Here is a 16,100-nt window from a genome sequence, read left to right on the forward strand (position 1 = left end):
ATATCTTAGATTTATGATAACACATTTTATTAACAACCTAAACTGAAAAATAATATCGTAGATCCTCTTGCACAGTTACTTCAAGAAGATGAAAGTCAGCAGGTTAATATAACATTTATTAGTATTACATAAGACAATATTTAATTATCATTCTCTCTCTCTGCAAAGTATTCATTTCTTAAGAAGTATATATATCTTAGTCAATTGTTTGAAATTAGAAATACAGATGCATGTATTTCTCAGATGAATTCTTTTACAAGAATCTACTTAGCCACAGAGTCACAGATATATTGGACTACACTTCCAAATCACATTATTAAAATTCTGTGATATTATCTATAGTAATAACGATAAGCTGAATATACAGCTGCTAGACAAGATAAAAGTGACTCAATTGGGTGCAGATGGGTCTTTATGTGCTTTGGTAACCATGCTATCTTCACAGCTGTTATAATCTCTCAGATTACAAAACTGGGAATTGTTAGCCAAAAGTGTATTTTATACTTTTGATCACATTCTTCTAGCTACTTGGTGATCCTTCTAGTTGTGTATGTGAATGCAATACCTTGATAAAAGACCCCACCCTCCCTCGGGGAGATAACTGTCATGTACAACTGAATGTTATTATTGAGGACAGATTCGTAACTGAATCATCCATGTGTGTCTAGTGTATGGATTGGTAGTAAAAGGTATCAAAATTGTCCTCTTATCATACCAGTACAGTACCCAATTCTGTTCTTCCTGCAGCAACTGCAGAGACATCTCTCTCCAGCATTTGTCAGTCACCATGCCCCTATTCAACTGCCCTACATAACAAAAATCTTAACTCGATGCAGAATACTATATGTTTTCATTCAATTGCAGTCCAACTGTGGTTAGGTGGTTGGTTAGTTAGTTGCCACAGAAAAGCTGTTGCCATGTTACATGCCAAGGTATGGCACTGAATCTACAAAAGTAGCATGGTTCATTGAAAAAGTTGTGGTCACAGGAGTCTGATTGTCCCCTGGTTCATTTGGACACAGACTTGTTCCACTGTAGAATCCCAGCTGATGTTTATAGCTGACATTCATTTCCCACACCAACAACATATGAGGCTCTACAATTTCCACAATGTTATCCGATATAATTTCAACAAATTTACCTTGTCAGCAATATTGCCCCTGCCTCTTCCCCCACTTAACCTAAAAGCTGATGTTTATTCCTTTTTGCCACTATAACTGTTTGTCTTATCCATGACAGCACTAAGTGAAACACATAGACTGCCTTTCAGAACACATGTACAACAACATGGCCAGTGCACATCAGATGACATATCACGTAATGAGCTACGTACCAAGGTGGTCACACCTAAGTGGAGATTATAAAAAATATAACTTGACAGTTTAGGAACCAAGCAAAGTGACGGACTGGCACTCACACAGAATAATGTTTGCACCCCTCTCTGATCGTCCAGGTTTATATTTCCTACGATTTCTTAACTCTTTGAGTAGATCATAGTTGGATTCCATTGGAACCGTTGCACACTCAAAGCCTGTACATCATCTCAAATATTGTCACTGGGACATTAAACTCTAATATATCCTATCATCAATGATAAAGGAATCATTACCTAATTGCTGATGAGTACATTCCAAGACAAGGCTACTTCTTCCAGACAATGTTTTCATGCTAGTCTCCTTTTCATCATTGTTACTGCTGCCAACATTTGCTTTGTAAGCAATGGCTTTAAGAAATTTATTTTGTACAGTTGTGCTAACAAGTAAGGGTTCAAAACAGCTAAAATCAAATTTGATGAAGGCAAAGATTCACAGTAACTGTTGGTCCAGGATCAGTACTGTCACAGAATTTACAGTCTTTTATAATGATGAAATATTGTAAAGATGAATTTGGTAGCTATTTTTTGATTCAAAGTTCAATTCCAGTGGGACTTTGTGATGTCATTTCACAAATACACCAGACAAACATCTGGTTCCTTCTGAAAGTGAACTATTCTCAACTGTACCATTACTTTTGTGTCCTTGTAGCTCATATGTTCTTTTACATCAGTGATAGGTAGCAGTTTACAGTTTACGTAGTTTTTACTTACCTCCCAACCAGCCATTCATTTATTCATGTGTTCCATTGTGCACATCTTAAAAGAATCTTCAGAGATGTGAAACAGTTACGGTATACATTACACCAGAGTAGAGGAGATCATTCATAGAACACTAGTAAAAGTTCAGTGCAGTTCATCTGAGATACAAAGGAGGCTCTCCTGACAGCTATCTAACACACTGCCCCATGTCAGCACAAATTATGCGTCACTTGGGTCCAGAGGTCATCCTCGGTTCCTTTCACTTGATGCCCAGTTTGATGAAGGCAACTAGCCACTGCATGTGACACATAAGCTAAGCTCACTATTTGTAGCGTTGTACACAGAGCTGATAAGGGTCTTTTGGTTTGGAGCAGGGGGAACAGTCTAAACCAGAGGTTCAGAGGATTCTGCGATGGCATCAGATGCAAATTTTTCCATTCCACTATTGCACGGATGATTATAAGATTTCCCCCTAATAGCCCAGGCATGCACTACATGCAGGAAATGGCTACTAGGGTAGCAGAGTACATATGGCATGTATTTTTTTTTCTTTCATCTTCTTTAGGTTAGCAGAACCCTCCTCAGGATCAGAGATGAACTGCCTGTTAAAACTGAAGATACATTAGCCACATTATTATTAAAGAATGCTTGTCCTTGCAGATAGGAAACAGAATAGATTAATAGGCCTATGACATTGGTGAACTGCAGAAGTGTTCATGCCAAGGCCCCAGAATTAGTATTCCTTATTAAAGGTAATAATGCCCAGATAATATTAGGAATAGAAAGTTAGCTGAAACTAGAAGTGAATAGCAATGAAATTCTGAATTCAGAATGGATACCTGTTACAACGATACTTTATATGCCAAAGCTGAAGGCGTATTTACTGCAGTACAGAATTTGATAATATGTAGTGTTGTTATCATGCATTCCCAACATGCACGGTATTAATCTACATCTACACCTACATCTACATACATACTCCGCAAGCCAGCATATGGTATATGACTACTAGTCATTTCGTTTCCTGTTACATCCCCAAAGAGAAAGAGAAAAACAAATGTCTGTATGCCTCCATAAGCACCCTAATTTCTCTTACCTTGTCTTCATGGTCTGGTCCAATGACCAGTGCCAATAATAAATAAAAAGCTGCTAATGGTAATGCCTTGCCTAGCCTGGGTTAATGTCATGTGAAACTTAAATAGGGAAATTTTCCTGACCATTTTATTTTTTGATTGTTAAAGGACTTACTACTTCAGTTGTTTAGGGTGTGATTCTTTCCTTAGAATCCATTGTGTTATTAATTATATTGACTGCCGATGTTTTTTTGCAAATGTTAAGATTCTATTTTGCCACCATAAAGTGCAGCATGATGCTCATGTGGTCAGTGGAGAAGAGGGGCCCTTTGATTTGAGCCACCTAAGTCATCCTCAGAGAGAGCATGTTTCTGATGTTTCACAACAGTTTCCTGAAGTCCTTACTGACCGGCTAAGGTTTACCAACCGCATTAAATATCAGATTCGATTAACTGATTCCATCCCAATGATATAGACCCTGTATAGATTGCCACCTCTGAAAATGAAAGCTTCGTCAAATTATTGATCAATTGTTGGTTGATTATGTTATTTGACCATCGGTGTTGTCTTATGCTTCTCCGATTTTCCAGATGCCTAAGTATGGGGGAGAAGGATATAAGCCAATTTGTTGATTACAGGGCTCTTAATCAGAAAGTTGTACTGAATAAGACCCCATGCCTAATTTACATAATTGTTTTTCGTGGTTTTCGGGTGCTAAATTTTTTAGTGTCAGTGATTTCAATCAGGCAACTACCAGATGTCATTAGCTGAGGAACCTAGAAGTGTCATTTTGCAATAATTGCAACTTATTCAAGTTTAATCATGTGCCATCTGGCCTCGCTACTGGGGCAGCATTATCTTCATGACTACTTTACTCAATGCTGGGGGACCTTAAGTTTTACTGCATTGACAATTACTTAGATGATGTCATATATAGCAAGCGACTTGAGTAACACCTGCATCACTTGTCTTAGATTTTAAGCAGGCTTAAGGAGCCCAGACTCACAGTTAAGCCATCTAAGGTGAATCTTGTCCACAGACAGATTTCATTTTTGGGACATGTTGTCTCGAGTGCAGGCGTGGTCAATGATCAGTCTCGAACACAAGTCATTTATAACTTCAAACCTCCCAGAGATAAGAAAAAAGAGGGGTGTTTCATTATGATGGTAAAATTTTTTAGAATGTATATTCCTAACTTCGCCCTAATAGTTCCACTGCTAAGTCAGCTCTGTAAGAAGAATGACAGTTTCAGTTGGTCATTGGCCCAGCAGGAGGCCTTCGATGCCTTGAAGAAAGCTCTTATGAGTGCACCATTATTGGGGATTCCTGACTTTAATCGAGAATTTATTGTGCAGACCGATGCTTTCCATTTAGGAGAAACTGCAATGCTTTTTCAGGGGGAACAGGGTGAGTGGAGACCTCTCACATATGCATCATGCAGTTTGTCTGAGGTACAATGTAAGTACTCTGTTCATTAACTGGTAGTGCTGGTTTTTTAGTTTGCACCTGAAAAGTTCCACTTTTATCTGGAGCATAAGTCTTTTGCCTCAAGACAATAAGTGCTGAGTTGATGCTGGCTAAACCACGAAAGATCGGGTGGATTGTCCACTGTGCCATCTGAATTTGTGCCTTTAAATTCATGGTCAAATGTACACACAACACACAAAATCAGGTGGCAGATGTGCTGAGTAGGACTGAGTAGGATGTTCCAGGAGGACAAAGGTGGGGGATATCATGAAGCAGTATACTGTGGCTTGGTTGAAGAGATGTTTGCTGTGGTTTTAACAGATGTTCCGTCGCTCTTTGGCAATTTGAAGGAACAGCACCATCAGGACACTGATTTGGCCCAAGTCTGGGAGAGGATCAACAGGGCAAAGCTGTGGAACTATACCTGCTGTCCCACGGTGTTCTTTGCTACTGCACCTGATGTGGTCAGAAACTGAAGATTTGTCTTCCGAAGAGACTTGTTTCAGCCATTTTTAACTATTTTCATGCTTTCCTGTGTTGTGCACATTTTGGACTTAGTTAAAACACTTCACAGCATTAAACATTTTACCTGTAATGGTTTGATACAGGACGTTAAGTTGATGGCGCAATGCGAGTTGTTTAAGATGGCTAAGCCGAACTCTAACACCCAGCAGGGGTCGTTGAGTTCCTCATTGGAGGACACGCCCATAGATAAGCTGTTTATTAATTATGGGGTCTTTTACCCTGTATAAAAGACAGTTATTAATATATCTTTGTGGCTGTGGACACCTTTAGTCACTTTGTATGACTTTTACCCAGTACATCAATCACAGCGTGCACCACCATTAACCCTCTCACCAGTATTTTCTCCAGTTTTGGTCCACCTATGGCCATAATTTCTGAGAATTCACCCGCATTTCTGTCAGCATCCTTAAAGAAGTTTTGTTTTGACTATGCTATCAAGCATTTTACAACCATACTGTACTAACTGCAGCCATCTTTCGATGAACACATTAACTGCAATTTAAAGGTGGCTTTAATCATGTATCACGCAAAGAGTCAATTGTGCTAGGTTAGGTTGGTAAGGTAGTTGGTGTATGCCTTTAATATCACTCTTCATGGGGCGCATAGGCTTACACTTTTCCAGTTCATGTTGGGCTATCCTCTTAATTCTCCACTTTCCAATCTGTGGACGATTGGTGATCTCCTGCCAGAGAAATCTGACCCTTCTGATATTAAGATCAAGTGGAGCAATCCTGGCATAATATCCTCAAGTGCATTACAGACAGGCAAGGAGGTACAACAGGGACAACAGGAGTGCAACCTCCAGGTGGGAGATTTAGTTTACATGTGTAACTTCTGGGTTCAAAGCAAAGACAGTGATGGGATTAGACAGAAGATGATCCCTCCTCATTTGTGGGTCCATGTAAGGTAGTTGAAAAGATTCTTCGTCCAATTTCTGGGTGGCATCAGTCAAATAAAGCCTGATATTAAAGCAAATGTTTATGTTAAGGTGTAGTGGCTCATTGCTACTTCTGCTCCCCTCCTGGTTGTTCTGGTTTTAGTGGGGGACATTGAGACAGTCTGTGGTCGATGGCAGTGATGATTTCCTTACAAGCAAGGTTTGCATTGCCGAAAGGGGGCAGGATGGGGCCACAGAGGTCTGAAGAGCACTCACACACCATCTTGACACAGTGTGTCTGGACGTCATGCGAGCCTGGCAGAGAACTCGTGCATGGTTATACATGTTTTGGACAGCGCTATGTAGAATTGGATATGTGATTAGCTGAGCTAATGAAGTTACCTGAACTGGTTGTAGTGCACCTTTTGTAATGACAAGCAACCACGGCTGTTTGTTTGGCCCAGTCTGAAATCTGTGCATTTGTACGGAAGTCAACATCACAGCCTGCTTAACTGGGGTGGCCTTGCCATTGTGCTGCAGAAAAGATGTTATTTTTTTTTGCAGAGGCTACAGCACTGTATTGATTGAACATTGGTTTCAGGATGGATGGAGAGGAGCCTTGTGGGGTCATTTGAGATGTACTTCATGGCATGATTGACTGTGTTGAGCACTGCCCATACTTATTAATAGAATGCAAGTATCAGGCTTGTCTGTGCCGGTAATGTTTTGTTGGCTCCTGCTTGAGTAGTCATATTAAGTGACCACTAATGGTGTTAATTTGGAGTGTTTCTAAATGTTAAGCTCAGAGTGTTTAAACTTGGTGGGCTTTGGAGTTGTTAAGTGAATACCTACTATCGAAATCTAATCTCCGATTTGTGCTACTGCATAAATTTGATTTCTGCTGTATGATTATAAATATCAAACATGAATTGATGTAACTGAGCTTCCACTGTTCAAGTCTGGTGGGCCTTTGCAGTTTTCATGAGAATTATTGTTACCTAAATCTCATCTGATGTTTGTGGTACTTAGTAAATCAGATTTTTGTTGCACACTCATAAACATGAAACAATCATTGATCTGTAGAGCTTCCACCCGTCTTACTAGTGATATTGAAAATTTATTAAGATTCTGAAGTTTCTTTCTCTTTTAAATTAGTTTCAAGGTTACCTCACACATGGCATGGGTTTGATGTAAGTGTTTTATAATTGTTTGGGAATTAAAGTTTAGTTTATTTTGTTTTAGATTGCCAGCTGGTTAGTGTTTTCAATGTTATTTGACTGAGGGTGGCTACTGTTGGCATCATCTTGACACTGGGGCATGTTGTGCCTATTTGTAAGAAAAGAAATACAAGAATTTGAAATGTAATTCTTACATACATGTGAATGAGGACTATTTATTAATTGTATCATAACTTTGTAAATAACTTTCTACTTAAGGTTTTAGACAGTTCTCGGTTCCAAGAGTTATTTGAGTATGGTTATCTTCCTGGAGGGCAGAATTCTGGAACATTGTTATTAATACTTTGACAATTAACTGTTAGAATTTCGATAGTCAAGGTGTCATTACTATTTTGCACACTGTCTGACTTCACACTCAGCGCACTGACGAGTGAGCATTCATTAAAGGACCTCAAACTACCATCCAACTTTAAAAAACCATGAGCATTCCACATACATTCTAGCCTATCAAGGGGAGTCTTAGAATTCTCCACACCATAATGCAGGTCCAGACCTTTGAAGCAGTCACAGAATTGATGGAGCCATGGTTGAGACACACTATCAATTCCGCAAACAATGCTGCCCATTGTAACCTCTGCTGGCACCCTCCAAGCAGTCTCACCATGTCTGCCAGCTGCCTGCTTGTCTAAGCAACAAACGTCATCGGTGCCAATGAGAGCCACAACTTACACATGACTGCATCCTGCAAGCACAATAGCAACAGGCACGGCCACCTCCAAATCTCAGATGAGGCTCCCTCGCAGACATACCAAGTGCACACTGGATTTCTTTCCAGCCCTGGACGCTATTTATCTGAGAGGCTCTATAACATGCCTAACATTGGAGCTCCCAATACCCAGTGAACCCCTCCTCACATAAGTCTGCTTGGATCCTGCTGAAGGAGCAGCCACCTGTCCACTCACAATGGTAATGGGTGAGGCCAGCCAGCCTCCACATCGATACACTGTCTCAAGCTATACAAATGCGTTGCCACCTGCCATTCACATTCTGCAATTATGGTCGATTCCTCGTGTTGGGCACACGGTGAGGTGCCTCAGCAGCAGAGCCCATGGGCAAAACAACTGATACCCGAGATTTCCCAATATGATGCACCAGATTCTTCAGCACTGCTAAAGCCTGAAGTAGCACCTTGAAGATGGCTGACCATGGCCAAAACAGTCTTCAGCTTTTCGCATACTGCGGCCAGCTCTTCTGCACCAGACACAGCATGCAGACGTCCTATCCATCCTCGTTCTACTAACTTAAGAATTAGCTATGAAAGAACATAAAAAAAGCTAAATATGTGACTTTCTGCTCTGCTGGCACGTCACAGGTGGCAGCTGAATGTGTGTGAAGTCAAGCATCAAAGTTGGGTCAAAAATAGTAATCTGATGCTTTACGGAGCTGTAGCAGAGGTAGTGCTTCAGCAGGCCTTGTAGAATTTCATGAATAGGTTTCCTGATCACACTGCTTTAATAGAGGGTGACTTGGACTTGCCAAGCATACAATGAGAGAGTCATGTGATCAAACCTGGTGCTAGAGATAGGGATTCGTGTGACATTATTGTGAATGTCTTGTCCAAACATTACTTTCAGCAGATAGTTAGACAACCAATTTGTGAAAGGAAAATCTTAGGCCTCCTAGCAGACAGACAGACTTTCATTTTTCAAATCAGTTAACATGAAGGAAGGTATCAGTGATCCTAGGGCTGTGATAGCACCTGTGACTATGGTTATTGCAAGGAATGTTCAGAAAGGTAGGAAAATATTTTTGCTTACCAAGCAAATGCTAAAACATTAATGCTGAGGACAAAGATGTGGAAAACTTCAAAAGCATCATTCAGTAAGCCTTAGACAAGTATGTTCTAAGCAAGGTGTTAGAATAATGTTAGAAAACTGCTATGTAAACAAAGAGAGCTTCAGCACATAATCAAGATAAGTCAACACCTAGTGGGGGCAGGGGAGAGGGAGCGGGCAGGCGGGGGAAGAGGAGTGGGTACAGGCGGGCGACGGGAGGGGTGGGGAGGAGAGGGGGAATGGGTAAGACCGGGCGAGGGGAGGGGAGGGGAGGAGAGGGGGAGTGTGAGGTGGAGGGTGTGGGAGAGAGGGCGAAGGGGGGAGAGAGGGCGAAGGGGGGAGAGAGGGAGAGGCGGATGGAGGGAGGGGCGGATGGAGGGAGGGGCGGATGGAGGGAGGGGCGGATGGAGGGAGGGGCGGATGGAGGGAGGGGCAGATGGAGGGAGGGAGGGACGTGCAGATAGAGGAAGGGAGGGAAGGACGTGCAGATGGAGGAAGGGGCGGATGGAGGGAGGGAGAGAGGGAGAGAGGGAGGGAGGGAGGGAGGGAGGGAGGGAGGGAGGGAGGAAGGAAGGGAGGGAGGGAGGGAGGGAGGAAGGAAGGGAGGGAGGGAGGGAGTGGCGGATGGAGGGAGGGAGGGAGGGAGGGAGGGAGGGGCGGATGGAGGGAGGGAGGGAGGGAGGGGCGGATGGAGGGAGGGAGGGAGGGAGGGAGGGGCGGATGGAGGGAGGGAGGGAGGGAGAGAAGGAGGGAGGGAGGGAGAGAGGGAGGGAGAGAGGGAGGGAGGGGCGGATGGAGGGAGGGAGGGAGGGGCCGATGGAGGGAGGGAGGGAGGGAGAGAGGGAGGGAGGGGCGGATGGAGGGAGGGAGGGAGGGGCGGATGGTGGGAGGGAGGGAGGGGCGGATGGAGGGAGGGAGGGGCGGATGGAGGGAGGGAGAGGGAGGGGCGGATGGTGGGAGGGAGGGAGGGGCGGATGGAGGGAGGGAGGGGCGGATGGAGGGAGGGAGAGGGAGGGGCGGATGGAGGGAGGGAGAGGGAGGGGCAGATGGAGGGAGGGAGAGGGAGGGGCGGATGGAGGGAGGGAGAGGGAGGGGCGGATGGAGGGAGGGAGAGGGAGGGGCAGATGGAGGGAGGGAGAGGGAGGGGCGGATGGAGGGAGGGAGAGAGATGGGAAAGAGAGAAAGGGGAGGGGGAGAGAGGGTGAGGGAGAGAAGGGAGAGAGGGGGCAGGGGCAGGGAGAGAGAGGGGGAGGGAGAGAGGGGGCAGGGGCAGGGAGAGAGAGGGGGAGAGAGAGAGAGGGGGAGGGAGAGAGAGGTGGGAGGGAGAGAGGGAGGGAGAGGTGTGAGGGAGGGAGGGAGAGGTGGGAGGGAGGGAGAGAGAGGTGGGAGGGAGGGAGAGAGAGGTGGGAGGGAGGGAGGGAGAGACGGAGAGAGGGGGAGAGGTGAGAGGGAGAGAGGGGGAGAGGAGAGAGGGGGAGAGGTAAGAGGGAGTGGTGGGAGGGAGGGAGAGGTGGGAGGGAGAGAGGGGTGGGAGGGAGAGAGGGGTGGGAGGGAGGGAGAGAGGGATGGGAGGGAGAGAGGGATGGGAGGGAGGGGGAGAGAGGGGTGGGAGGGAGGGAGAGAGGGAGGTGGGAGGGAGGTGGGAGGGAGGGGGAGAGGGAGGTGGGAGGGAGGTGGGAGGGAGGGGGAGAGAGAGGTGGGAGGGAGGGGAGAGAGGTGGGAGGGAGGGGGGGAGAGATGTGGGAGGGAGGGGGAGAGAGAGGTGGGAGGGAGGGGGAGAGAGAGGTGGGAGGGAGGGGGAGAGAGAGGGAGGGGGAGAGGTGGGAGGGAGAGAGGGAGAGGTGGGAGGGAGAGAGGGAGAGGTGGGAGGGAGAGAGGGGGAGGGAGAGAGGGAGAGAGGGGGAGGGAGAGAGGGAGAGAGGTAAGAGGGAGTGGTGGGAGAGAGGGGGAGAGGTAAGAGGGAGTGGTGGGAGAGAGGGGGAGAGGTAAGAGGGTGTGGTGGGAGAGAGGGGGAGAGGTAAGAGGGAGTGGTGGGACACAGGGGGAGAGGTAAGAGGGAGTGGTGGGACACAGGGGGAGAGGTAAGAGGGAGTGGTGGGACACAGGGGGAGAGGTAAGAGGGAGTGGTGGGACACAGGGGGAGAGGTAAGAGGGAGTGGTGGGAGAGAGGGGGAGAGGTAAGAGGGAGTGGTGGGAGGGAGAGAGGGGTGGGAGGGAGAGAGGGGTGGGAGGGAGAGAGGGGTGGGAGGGAGAGAGGGGTGGGAGGGAGAGAGGGGTGGGAGGGAGAGAGGAGGGGGAAGGGAGAAAGGAGTGGGAGGGAGAGAGGGGTGGGAGGGAGAGAGGGGTGGGAGGGAGAGAGGGGTGGGAGGGAGAGAGGGGTGGGAGGGAGAGAGGGGTGGGAGGGAGAGAGGGGTGGGAGGGAGAGAGGGGTGGGAGGGAGAGAGGGGTGGGAGGGAGAGAGAGGCGGAAGGGGAGAGAGAGGCGGAAGGGGAGAGAGAGGCGGAAGGGGGGAGAGAGGCGGAAGGGGGGAGAGAGGCGGAAGGGGGGAGAGAGGCGGAAGGGGGGAGAGAGGCGGAGGGGGGGAGAGAGGCGGAAGGGGGGAGAGAGGCGGAGGGGGAGAGAGGCGGAGGGGGAGAGAGGGGGCAGCGGGAAAGAGGGGGCAGCGGGAAAGAGGGGGCAGCGGGAAAGAGGGGGCAGCGGGAAAGAGGGGGCAGCGGGAAAGAGGGGGCAGCGGGAAAGAGGGGGGCGCGGGAAAGAGGGGGGAGCGGGAAAGAGGGGGGAGCGGGAAAGAGGGGGGAGCGGGAAAGAGGGGGGAGCGGGAAAGAGGGGGGAGCGGGAAAGAGGGGGGAGCGGGAAAGAGGGGGGAGCGGGAAAGAGGGGGGAAGGCGTGAGAGGGAGTGAGGGAGAGAGGGGGCGAGGGGGAGATAGATGGGGGAGACAGAGGGAGAACAATGGGGCAACAGAGAGGGTGGGGGAGAGGGAGGGGGGAGATGGGGGAGAGACATGGGGCAGAGAGGGGGAGGGGGTGAGAGAGGGGGTGAGAGAGGGGAGGAGAGAGGGGGTGAGAGAGGGGAGGAGAGAGGGGAGGAGAGAGGGGAGGAGAGAGGGGGTGAGAGAGGGGAGGAGAGAGGGGGGGAGAGAGGGGGGAGAGAGGGGGGGAGAGAGGGGGGGAGAGAGGGGGGAGAGAGGGGGGGGAGAGAGTGGTGGAGAGAGGGGGGGAGAGGGGGAGAGGGGGGAGGAGAGAGGGGGTGAGAGAGGGGAGGAGAGAGGGGAGGAGAGAGGGGAGGAGAGAGGGGAGGAGAGAGGGGAGGAGAGAGGGGAGGAGAGAGGGGAGGAGAGAGGGGAGGAGAGAGGGGAGGAGAGAGGGGAGGAGAGAGGGGAGGAGAGAGGGGGTGAGAGAGGGGGTGAGAGAGGGGGTGAGAGAGGGGAGAGGGGAGGAGAGAGGGGTGAGAGAGGGGAGGAGAGGGGGTGAGAGAGGGGAGGAGAGGGGGTGAGAGAGGGGAGGAGAGAGGGGAGGAGAGAGGGGAGGAGAGAGGGGAGGAGAGAGGGGGTGAGAGAGGGGGTGAGAGAGGGGAGGAGAGAGGGGGTGAGAGAGGGGGTGAGAGAGGGGGTGAGAGAGGGGAGGAGAGAGGGGAGGAGAGAGGGGAGGAGAGAGGGGAGGAGAGAGGGGAGAAGAGAGGGGAGAGAGAGGGGAGAGAGAGGGGAGGAGAGTGGGGAGGAGAGGGGGGTGAGAGGGGGTGAGAGGGGGGTGAGAGAGGGGGTGAGAGAGGGGGTGAGAGAGGGGGTGAGAGAGGGGGTGAGAGAGGGGGTGAGAGGGGGGTGAGAGAGGGGGTGAGGAGAGGGGGGGAGAGAGGGGGGGAGAGAGGGGGGGAGAGAGGGGTGGAGAGAGGGGTGGAGAGAGGGTGAGGGGTGGAGAGAGGGGTGGAGAGAGGGGTGGAGAGAGGGGTGGAGAGAGGGGTGGAGAGAGGGGTGGAGAGAGGGGTGGAGAGAGGGGTGGAGAGAGGGGTGGAGAGAGGGGAGGTGAGAGGGGTGGAGAGAGGGGAGGAGAGGGGAGGAGAGAGGGGAGGAGAGAGGGGAGGAGGGGAGTGAGGGGAGGTGAGAGGGGAGGAGAGAGGGGAGGAGAGAGGGGAGGGAGTGGGGTGGAGAGAGGGGTGGAGTGAGGGGTGAGTGGGGAGGTGAGAGGGGAGGAGAGAGGGGAGGAGAGAGGGGAGGAGAGAGGGGGGAGAGAGGGGAGGAGAGAGGGGGTGGAGAGAGGGGTGGAGTGAGGGGTGGTGAGGGGGGTGTGAGGGGTGGAGAGAGGGGAGGTGTGAGGGGTGGTGAGAGGGGTGGAGTGAGGGGTGGAGTGAGGGGGGTGAGGGGGGTGGAGGGGGGTGTGAGAGGGGGGTGTGAGGGGGGTGTGGGGGGTGTGTGGGGGTGAGAGGGGGGTGTGTGGGGGGTGGTGGGGGGTGTGAGGGGGGTGTGTGGGGGGGTGTGGGGGTGGTGAGGGGGTGGAGTGTGGGGGGGTGTGAGGGGGTGGTGTGAGGGGGGTGGAGAGAGGGGGAGGAGAGGGGAGGTGAGGGAGGAGAGGGGAGGAGAGAGGGGAGGAGAGAGGGGAGGAGAGAGGGGAGGAGAGAGGGGAGGAGAGAGGGGAGGAGGAGGGGAGGGTGAGGGGAGGAGAGGGGGAGGAGAGAGGGGAGGAGAGAGGGGAGGAGAGAGGGGTGGAGAGGGGGTGGAGGGGAGAGGGGGGTGAGAGGGGAGGTGAGAGGGGGTGAGGAGGGGTGGGAGAGAGGGTGGTGTGAGAGGGGGTGAGAGGGTGGTGGAGAGGGGGGAGAGTGAGGTGGTGGTGAGAGGGGGGGGAGTGTGGGGTGGGTGTGGGGGGTGAGAGGGGGGTGGTGGAGGGGGGTGGAGTGGGGGGAGAGTGGGGTGGAGAGGGGGGTGAGAGAGGGGGTGGAGAGTGGGGGGGGTGTGGGGGGTGAGTGGGGGGGAGTGGGGAGGGGGTGAGTGGGGGAGGGGGAGGGGGTGGAGGGGAGGGGGGTGAGGGGGGAGGGGGTGAGGGGGTGAGGGGGAGGGGGAGTGGGGGAGGAGGGGGGAGGGGGAGTGGGGAGGGGGGTGGGGGAGGGGGAGTGGGGTGGAGAGGGGGGAGATGGGGAGAGGGCGGAGAGGAGGGTGAGAGAGGGGGGTGAGAGAGGGGGAGAGAGGGGGAGAGCGAGCGAGGGGGGGGGAGAGAGGGGGGCAGAGCGAGGGGGAGCGAGGGGGAGGGGGAGCGAGGGGGAGAGAGAGCGAGGGGGGAGGGGGAGCGAGGGGGGAGAGAGAGCGAGGGGGGAGAGAGAGCGAGGGGGGGAGAGAGAGCGAGGGGTGGAGAGAGAGCGAGGGGGAGAGAGAGCGAGGGGGGAGAGAGAGCGAGGGGGGAGAGAGAGCGAGGGGGGAGAGAGAGCGAGGGGGGAGAGAGAGCGAGGGGGGAGAGAGAGCGAGGGGGGAGAGAGAGCGAGGGGGGAGAGAGAGCGAGGGGGGAGAGAGAGCGAGGGGGGAGAGAGAGCGAGGGGGAGAGAGAGCGAGGGGGGAGAGAGAGCGAGGGGGGAGAGAGAGCGAGGGGGGAGAGAGAGCGAGGGGGGAGAGAGAGCGAGGGGGAGAGAGAGCGAGGGGGAGAGAGAGGTGGGAGAGAGGGGGAGAGAGAGGTGGAGAGAGGGGGGGCGAGAGGGGGGAGAGAGGGGGGAGAGAGGGGGAGAGAGGGGGAGAGGGGGGGAGAGAGGGGGAGAGAGGGGGAGAGAGAGGGGGAGAGAGAGGGGGGAGAGAGAGGGGGGGAGAGAGGGGGAGAGAGAGGGGGGGGAGAGAGGGGGGAGAGGGGGAGAGAGAGGGGGGAGAGAGGGGGGAGAGAGGGGGGAGAGAGGGGGGAGAGAGGGGGGAGAGAGGGGGAGAGAGGGGGGAAGGGGGGAGAGGGGGGAGAGAGGGGGGAGAGAGAGGGGGGGAGAGAGAGGGGGGAGAGGGGGAGAGAGAGGTTAGGAGGTGGGAGGAGAGAGGTTAGGAGGCGGGGGGAGAGGGTAGGAGGCGTGGGAGGAGGGGTGGGGAGAGAGGGTAGGAGGCGAGGGAGGAGGGGTGGGTGGAGAGAGAGAGGGGTGGTGGGAGAGAGAGAGAGGGGTGGTGGGGGAGAGAGAGGGGGGTGGTGGGAGAGAGAGAGGGGTGGGGGCAGAGAGAGAGAGAGAGGGGTGGGGGCAGAGAGAGAGAGAGAGAGAGGGGTGGGGGCAGAGAGAGAGAGAGAGGGGTGGGGGCAGAGAGAGAGAGAGGGGGTGGGGGCAGAGAGAGAGAGAGCGGTGGGGGCAGAGAGAAAGAGAGCGGTGGGGGGCGGGGGGAGACAGAGAGCGGTGGGGGGCGGGGGGGAGAGAGAGAGAGGTGGGGGGCGGGGGGAGAGAGAGAGAGAGAGAGAGGTGGGGGGCGGGGGGAGAGAGAGAGAGAGAGAGAGAGAGAGAGAGAGGTGGGGGGCGGGGGGAGAGAGAGAGAGAGAGAGAGAGAGGTGGGGGGCGGGGGGAGAGAGAGAGAGAGAGAGAGAGAGAGAGAGAGAGGTGGGGGGCGGGGGGAGAGAGAGAGAGAGAGAGGTGGGGGGCGGGGGGAGAGAGAGAGAGAGAGAGAGAGAGGTGGGGGGCGGGGGGAGAGAGAGAGAGAGAGAGAGGTGGGGGGCGGGGGGAGAGAGAGAGAGAGGTGGGGGGCGGGGGGAGAGAGAGAGAGAGGTGGGGGGCGGGGAGAGAGAGAGAGAGAGAGAGAGGTGGGGGGCGGGGGAGAGAGAGAGAGGTGGGGGCGGGGGGAGAGAGAGAGAGGTGGGGGCGGGCGGGGGAGAGAGAGAGGTGGGGGCGGGCGGGGAGAGAGAGAGGTGGGGGCGGGGAGAGAGGTGGGGGGCGGGGAGACAGGTGGGGGGCGGGGAGACAGGTGGGGGGCGGGGAGAGAGGTGGGGGGCGGGGAGAGAGGTGGGGGGCGGGGAGAGGTGGGGGGCGGGGAGAGAGGTGGGGGGCGGGGAGAGAGGTGGGGGGCGGGGAGAGAGGTGGGGGGCGGGGAGAGAGGTGGGGGGCGGGGAGAGAGGTGGGGGCGGGGGAGAGAGGTGGG

At 52.9% G+C, this 16,100-nt stretch overlaps 1 protein-coding gene across 1 annotated transcript in view; it reads right to left on the reverse strand.

Annotated features, from left to right (window-relative positions):
* The window catches only part of LOC126418452 (protein ABHD11-like), a 70,353-nt gene that overhangs the window by 43,483 nt on the left and 10,770 nt on the right, over window positions 1-16,100 (reverse strand). The gene's annotated exons all lie outside the window — the stretch shown is intronic.

Source organism: Schistocerca serialis, chromosome 9, assembly GCF_023864345.2.
Source record: "Schistocerca serialis cubense isolate TAMUIC-IGC-003099 chromosome 9, iqSchSeri2.2, whole genome shotgun sequence".
Taxonomy (NCBI): Eukaryota; Metazoa; Arthropoda; class Insecta; order Orthoptera; family Acrididae; genus Schistocerca; species Schistocerca serialis.